The following is a 7,580-nucleotide window of genomic DNA, read 5'->3' as shown; positions in this document are numbered from 1 at the left end:
CCACCCTGAGCTGACAACAGCTCCTGACGCCTTCTCAGGTCCCCCAAACCCCATCCCCCTATTTGTCAGACTCTGCCAGCAGAGGGAGTGAAGGAGGCAGCTCAGTTCCCAGGCTGTTCCCCAATTTGCTGACCAACACCGACAGGCTGTTCCCTGTTCTTCCATGAAAAGTTGGAACCCACATCACAGAAAAGTGATGAAGTTTAACAGGGAAAACCACGAAGTCAGATTTCTACCAGCCAAGAGAATTTTAGACCTTCACTCTTCACTGGGCCACTTTGGGATTGCAGGGACCTCTTAGAGGACTGTCCTGGCAGGTGTTCAGTGACCCATCGTAGAAAACATCGGTCCACGCTGTTTGGCTTCATTGGAGAAACCCAACCTGCTGGAACTCAAGTGAGGCTCTGACCTTAACTTCCTGTCCCAGGACCCCAAATGATTCCAAGTCCCCTAAGTCAGAGCCCTGATAAAAAGGAGCACCAGCGATGGGCCACAAAACAGGAGTGGATTGTACTTTTAAATATTGTCAATTCCTTGACCTCCCTGGGTCCCATTTCAGAGGAATGCAGCCATGCTCTGGGAACGCAGCCTGGACATGAGCCTTTTTAAGGCTCCAGCTGATTCTGCTGTGCAGTCCGTCCTGGGACCCAGTGGTATTAGACAAAGACATTTGGGCTGGCCACTTTCTGGGTGCTCTTTTCTGAGTCAGGGACTTTTCATTTGTAAAATAAGGAGTTAATAATCACAGCTATCTCAAAAGTTGGTTGTTTTTTTATTTTTATATCAGTCCTGTGTCTTTATTAAAGAGAGTTAGAAAGAGACTAGGTCTGGCAACCAAGGAGTGAGGTACTGGCCAGAAAGGTGGGGATGCAAGGGCAGACTGATGGTCTGGGAGGGGCTGAGGATACCAGGTGCTGGCAGCAGCGGAGGAGGTGCCCGAGGGTGAGCTTTCAGGCACTGGGGTCAGTGTGGGGGGTGTTGGGTGATCAGCTGGTTCCGCAGGGCATCCAGGATAGATTGGGCGGGCCTGGAATCTCCCTAGATCATCCAGTGGTCCTGATCCTGTGAGCTGCCTTCCATGTCCACCTCACTGACCTCTCCATCATCGGGTGACTCATTGTAGCCATTCGTCTCATCCATGCCCTGCGCGTCCCCATCAACCTCTGAGTCCTCTTCACCATCTTCATCCTCATCTTCATCTTCCTCGTCATCACAGTGCCAGGCCTGATGCTGCTGTTCCTGCTGCTGCAGTGCTGTCTCCTCCACACAGGGTCGATCCAGATTAAACCACAATGTCTCAGTCACACAGGGGAAGGGCGAGGGGAACAAGGTGCGCATGGCTTCTAGACTGGGTTTGAGTCCTGGCTGCACCACTTACTAGCTGTTTGACCTTGGCTGAATCACTTAACCTCTCCAAGACTCAGTTTCCTCATTGCACCGTGAGGTGGCAGCTGGCGGCAACCCAGAAGCACTTCACTTTCAAAAGTTGGTTGTTTTTAGGCTTAAAATCGAAAATATATCTGAAAAGGCTTTGCCAGCTGTATTATGCAAATGCAACTTCTATTACAGAGGGCTCAAAAATGACACTGCACATACCTAGTCTACCAAAGCAGGCTGAACCCTTTGTGTGCCTGAGCAATGCTCTGGGCATTCACACACTGTTTGAGTTTTTTACTTTAAAGCCCTTTGCGTGCTGGTGCTCAGTGGTCAGAGGTGCAACCCATGGGCTGCTGCAGGGCATCATAGAGACATTCATTTCTCTGACCCGTGAGTGCTCACTGGGTGCTCTCCAAAAGTTGAGAATGGGGAGAGAGGAAGACTATGACCCCCACAGACTCTAATTCCACCCTCAAGTGATGTGGATAAGTAGTCTAACTTTGTTTTCTCTCCTGATGAAGCCTCCAAGAATCACCAGTGGCCTGAGATTTCACCCAAGGACCAAGTAGTGTCCGCCCCTCCCTGTTGACCATGCAGGGAGTTGTCTTTGGGAAAACCTGGGCCATGGCTGGCTTCCAAGTGCCGTGCACTGTCTCTCTGCTGGTTAGGCTGGTTCCTCAGGGGCAGGAGGACAGGGAATTGCAGCAAAAGTCCAAGTTCCACTGAAGAAGTACCTGCAGGTCCGGAAAAGATGCCCCCTGCTCTCGGTGGACCCGATTCTCGCCTGACTTGGGGCTTCCCAGCACCCACCCCACCCTCTCACCGCAGAGCAGGGGGTCAATCTCTGCACAGTGCAGGGAAAGCAGACCTTTCCTTGTGCACTGAAATACTTGGCTCTTTCGAAGACGTCAGTAACAGTGCGTCAGGCCCCAGGTCCATGCAGGTAAGCGGGGGAAACCTGTTCTACACACTGAGAACTGAAAGGGGAAAAGCAGTTCAAGCTGGTTAATAAGAGAGAGTTATTTTCATGTTGAGAAGAGCATTAAAAGTACAGGAAGTTCTGAAAAAAAGAATAGACACAGACACCTGTTTGACAGAGTCACACACACTCACACATACACACAAAGAATCCCTGGGGAAACATTACAAAAGAATACAGGTCCCATGAGCCAACTGTGGACCCTGTGTTTCCAAACGATAACATACAGACGTAGGAATTCGGAATAGAATGAACTCTCTGGCACTTTAGCCAGCGAGTTCTCATCGCAGAACGTTCAGGAAAGGATGTCGTACTGACTTGAATAGAAGAGTGTCCCAGAATGAACAAATGTCTAAAAGTTTTGCTTGCAGAGTAAAGTCGATTGACGTGGCTCTCTGTTCTATGCTATGCTTTACCCCGGCAGCCCTTTTCTTTGGAGAGATCTCCTCTGCTCAATTCTGTCCATCTCAGGACAGAACTCATCTCTGAGCCAAGGAGAGTCTGCTCGGGTCCTAGTGTCCTGATACCCGTTGTGTGTTTAGGTCACTTTTTTTTCTGATTTCCCTGCCATGTTCATAATCGTGTGAGGTACAAAGTGCTGGTAAATGGGATTGGCTTCATCAAGCATCCTCTTTTCTTTCTTCTTCAGGATTGAATGCTGACAGAAGTAAGAAGAGGTGGGGAAGGATGGAGCAGGCTGGAGGCTTATCAGGCAGCTCGTGCTCCTCAATTCTGACAGGTGGTGGGGGTGGCAGCATGCTGCAGTGTAAGTTTGCTCACCTGGGCACCCTGGCAGGCAGAAAGCTCCCTGGCATCCCTGGGAACACAACCAGTGTCCAGGGGTCCTGCTCTCCCAGATGCCTTCAGTATGAGAGGAGACACTTCTCTGCATGTTCTCCAAGCATCTCCAGATGCATCATGAAATCGAAAACTCGCGTCCTGCACAGCAGATGCAGATGGCTCGCCTACTTCGGTGAAAATCACTTTCTATCTGGAACAACCCACCCGAGAAGGACTCGAATTCAACAAAATGGTTTTCTTTTTTTTTTTTTTAACATCTTTATTGGAGTATAATTGCTTTACAGTGTTGTGTTAGTTTCTGCTGTATAACAATGTGAATCAGCTATACATATACATATACATATATGCCCATATCCCTTCCCTCTTGCATCTCCCTCCCACCCTCCCTATCCCACCCCTCTAGGTGGTCACAAAGCACCGAGCTGATCTCCCTGTGCAATTCAGCTGCTTCCCACTAGCTATCTATTTTACATTTGGTAGTGTATATATGTCAATGTTACTTTCTCACTTTGTCCCACCTTACACTTGCCCCTCCCCTAGTACTCAATTCCATTCTCTACGTCTTCGTCTTTATTCCTGTACTGTCCCTAGGTTCATCAGCACCATTTTTTTGTTTGTTTGTTTTTTTAGATTCCATATATATGCGTTAGCATACAGTATTTGTTTTTCTCTTTCTGACTTACTTCACTCTGTATGACAGACTATAGGTCCATCCACCTCACTACAAATAACTCAATTTTGATTCCTTTTATGGCTGAGTAATATTCCATTGTATATATATATACCACATCTTCTTTATCCATTCATCTGTCGATGGACACTTAGGCTGCTTCCATGTCCTGGCTATTGTAAATAGAGCTGCAATGAACATGTGGTTCATGACCCTTTTTGGATTATGGTTTTCTCAGCGTATATGCCCAGTAGTGGGATTGCTGGGTCATATGGTAGTTCTACTTCTAGTTTTTTAAGGAACCTCCATACTGTTCTCCATAGTGGCTGTATCAATTTACATTCCCACCAACAGTGCAAGAGGGTTCCCTTTTCTCCACACCCTCTCCAGCATTTATTGTTTGTAGATTTTTTGATGATGGCCATTCTGACCAGTGTGAGGTGATACCTCATTGTAGTTTTGATTTGCATTTCTCTAATGATTAGTGATGTTGAGCATCCTTTCATGTGTTTGTTGGCAATCTGTATATCTTCTTTGGAGTAATGTCTATTTAGATCTTCTGCCCGTTTTTGGATTGGGTTGTTTGTTTTTTTTGATATTGAGCTACATGAACTGCTTGTATATTTTTGGAGGTTAATCCATTGTCAGTTGCTTCGTTTGCAAATATTTTCTCCCATTCTGAGCGTTGTCTTTTGTCTTGTTTATGGTTTCCTTTGCTGTGCAAAGCTCTTAATTTTGATTAGGTCTCATTTGCTTATTTTTGTTTTTATTTCCATTTCTCTAGGAGGTGGGTCAAAAGGGATCTTGCTGTGATTTATGTCAAAGAGTGTTCTTCCTATGTTTTCCTCTAAGAGTTTTATAGTGTCTGGACTTGCATTTAGGTCTTTAATCCATTTTGAGTTTATTTTTGTTATTGTGTTAGGGAGTGTTCTAATTTCATTCTTTTACATGTAGCTGTCCAGTTTTCCCAGCACCACTTATTGAAGAGGCTGTCTTTTATCCATTGTATATTCCTGCCTCCTTTATCAAAGATAAGTTGACCATAGGTATATGGGTTTATCTCTGGGCTTTCTATCCTATTCCATTGATCCATATTTATGTTTCTGAGCCAGTACTATATTGTCTTGATTACTGTAGCTTTGTAGTATAGTCTGAAACAGGGAACCTGATCTCTCCAGCTCCATTTTTCTTTCTCAAGATTGTTTTGGCTATTAGGGGTCTTTTGTGTTTCCATACAAATTGTGAAAGTTTTTGTCCTAATTCTGTGAAAAATGCCAGTGGTAGTTTGATAGGAATTGCATTGAATCTGTAGATTGCTTTGGGTAGTATAGTCATTTTCACAATGTTGATTCTTCCAATCAAAGAACATGGTATATCTCTCCATCTGTTTGTATCATCTTTAATTTCTTTCATCAGTGTCTTATAGTTTTCTGCATACAGTTCTTTTGTCTCCTTAGATACGTTTATTCCTAGGTATTTTCTTTTTGCTGCAATGGTAAATGGGAATGTTTCCTTAATTTCTCTTTCAGATTTTTCATCATTAGTGTATAGGGATGCAAGAGATTTCTGTGCATTAATTTTGTATCCTGCTAGTTTACCAAATTCATTGACTAGTTCTAGTAGTTTTCTGGTAGCATCTTTAGGATTCTCTATGTATAGTATCATGTCATCTGCAAACAGTGACAGCTTTACTTCTTCTTTTCAGATTTTTATTCCTTTTATTTCTTTTTCTTCTCTGATTCCTGTGGTTAAAACTTCCAAAACTATGTTGAATAATAGTGGTGAGAGTGGGTATCCTTGTCTTGTTCCTGATTTTAGAGGAAATGGTTTCAGTTTTTCACCACTAAGAATGAAGTTGGCTGTGGCTTTGTCATATATGGCCTTTATTATGTTTAGGTGAGTTCCCTCTATGCCTACTTTCTGAAGGGTTTTTATCATAAATCGGTGTTGAATTTTGTCGAAAGATTTTTCTGCACATATTAAAATGATCATATGGTTTTTATTCTTCAACTTGTTAATATGGTGTATCACATTGATTGATTTGCATCTATTGAAGAATCCTAGCATTCCTGGGAACCCACTTGTTCATGGTGTATGATCCTTTTAATGTGTTGTTGGATTCTGTTTGCTAGTATTTTCTTGAGGATTTTTGCATTTATGTTCATCAATGATATTGACCTGTAGTTTTCTTTTTTTGTGACATCTTTGTCTGGTTTTTGTATCACGGTGATGGTGGTCTTGTAGAATGAGTTTGGGAGTGTTCCTCCCTCTGCTATATTTTGGAGGAGTTTGAGAAGGATTGATGTTAGCTCTTCTCTAAATGTTTGATAGAATTCGCCTATGAAGGCATCTGGTCCTGAGCTTTTGTTTGTTGGAAGATTTTAAATTACATTTTCGATTTCAGTGCTTGTGATTGGTTTTTTCATATTTTCTATTTCTTCCTGGTTCAATCTCAGAAGGTTGTGCTTTTCTAAGAATTTGTCCATTTCTTCCAGGTTGTTCATTTTATTGGCATATAGTTGCTTGTAATAATCCCTCATGATTCTTTGTATTTCTGTGGTGTCTGTTGTTACTTCTCCTTTTTCATTTCTAATTCTATTGATTTGAGTCTTCTCCCTTTTTTTCTTGATGAGTCTGGCAGTGGTTTATTAATTTTGTTTATCTTCTCAAAGAACCAGCTTTTACCTTTATTGATCTTTGAGATCATTTCCTTCATTTCTTTTTCATTTATTTCTGATCTGATCTTTATGATTTCTTTCCTTCTGCTAACTTTGGGTTTTTTTGTTCTTCTTTCTCTAATTGCTTTAAGTGTAAGGTTAGGTTGTTTATTTGAGATTTTTCTACTTTCTTGAGGTAGGATTGTATTGCTGTAAACTTCCCTCTTAGAACTGCTTTTATCGTATCCCATAGGTTTTCGCTCATCGTGTTTTCATTGTCATTTGTTACTAGGTATTTTTTGATTTCCTTTTTGATTTTTCAGTGATTTTTTAGTTATTTAGTAGTGTATTGTTTAGACTCCATGTGTTTGTATTTTTTATAGTTTTTTTTCCTGTTATTGATATCTAGTCTCATAGCACTGTGATCGGAAAAGGTACTTGATATGATTTCAATTTTCTTAAATTTACCAAGGCTTGATTTGTGACCCAAGATATGATTTATCCTGGAGAATGTTCCATGAGCACTTGAGAAGAAAGTGCATTCTGTTGTTTTTGGATGGAATGCCCTATAAATATCAGTTTCAATTAGGTCTATCTTGTTTAATGTGTCATTTAAAGCTTGTGTTTCCTTATTTATTTTCATTTTGGTTGATCTGTCCATTCGTGAAAGTAGGGTGTTAAAGTCCCCTACTATGATTGTGTTACTGTCGATTTCCCCTTTTATGGCTTTTAGCATTTGCCTTATGTATCGAGTGCTCCTATATTGGGTGCATAAATGTTACAATGTTATATTTTCTTGGATTGATCCCTTGATCATTATGTAGTGTCCTTCTTTGTCCCTTTAATAATAGTCTTTATTTTAAAGTCTATTTTGTCTGATATGAGAATTGCTACTCCAGCTTTCTTTTGATTTCCATTTGCATGGAATATCTTTTTCCATCCCCTCACTTTCAGTTTGTATGTGTCCCTAGGTCTGAAGTGTGTCTCTTGTAGACAGAATATATATGGGTCATGTTTTTGTATCCATTCAGCCAGTCTATATCTTTTGGTTGGAATATTTAATCCATTTACATTTAAGGTAATTATCGATGTATAT

At 41.7% G+C, this 7,580-nt stretch overlaps 1 pseudogene; it reads right to left on the bottom strand.

Annotated features, from left to right (window-relative positions):
• Nucleotides 1–1,038: 1,038 nt before the first annotated feature.
• Nucleotides 1,039–1,400, bottom strand: LOC113612307 (anaphase-promoting complex subunit 15 pseudogene; annotated as a pseudogene).
• Between the last annotated feature and the right edge of the window lie 6,180 nt (nucleotides 1,401–7,580).

The sequence above is a fragment of the Aethalodelphis obliquidens genome, unplaced genomic scaffold (assembly GCF_003676395.1).
Source record: "Aethalodelphis obliquidens isolate GAN/ISIS:26980383/991018 unplaced genomic scaffold, ASM367639v1 scaffold74, whole genome shotgun sequence".
Taxonomy (NCBI): Eukaryota; Metazoa; Chordata; class Mammalia; order Artiodactyla; family Delphinidae; genus Aethalodelphis; species Aethalodelphis obliquidens.
This window is presented reverse-complemented; position numbering and strand designations above follow the sequence as displayed.